This window comes from Salvia hispanica, chromosome 6, assembly GCF_023119035.1.
Source record: "Salvia hispanica cultivar TCC Black 2014 chromosome 6, UniMelb_Shisp_WGS_1.0, whole genome shotgun sequence".
In the NCBI taxonomy this organism is placed as follows: Eukaryota; Viridiplantae; Streptophyta; class Magnoliopsida; order Lamiales; family Lamiaceae; genus Salvia; species Salvia hispanica.
In genome coordinates, this window is record NC_062970.1 from 21,168,151 (window position 1) to 21,168,401 (window position 251).

A 251-nucleotide genomic window follows, 5' to 3' on the forward strand; every position below is an offset into this window, starting at 1 on the left:
GATTAGGATGCGTATTGATGCAAAATAATAAAGGGAGCTCCGCCTACGCGTCACGACACAATTAAGACCACACGAAGCCGAATTACCCAACGCACGATTTGGAGTTAGCAGCAGTGGTACATGCCCTAAAGATTTGGAGGCCTCATCTCTACGGAGTTAGATGTGAAATCTTTACGGACCACAAGAGCTTAAAGTATTTCTTCGAGCAGAGAGACTTGAATATGCGACAACGGAGATGGCTCAAACTAGTG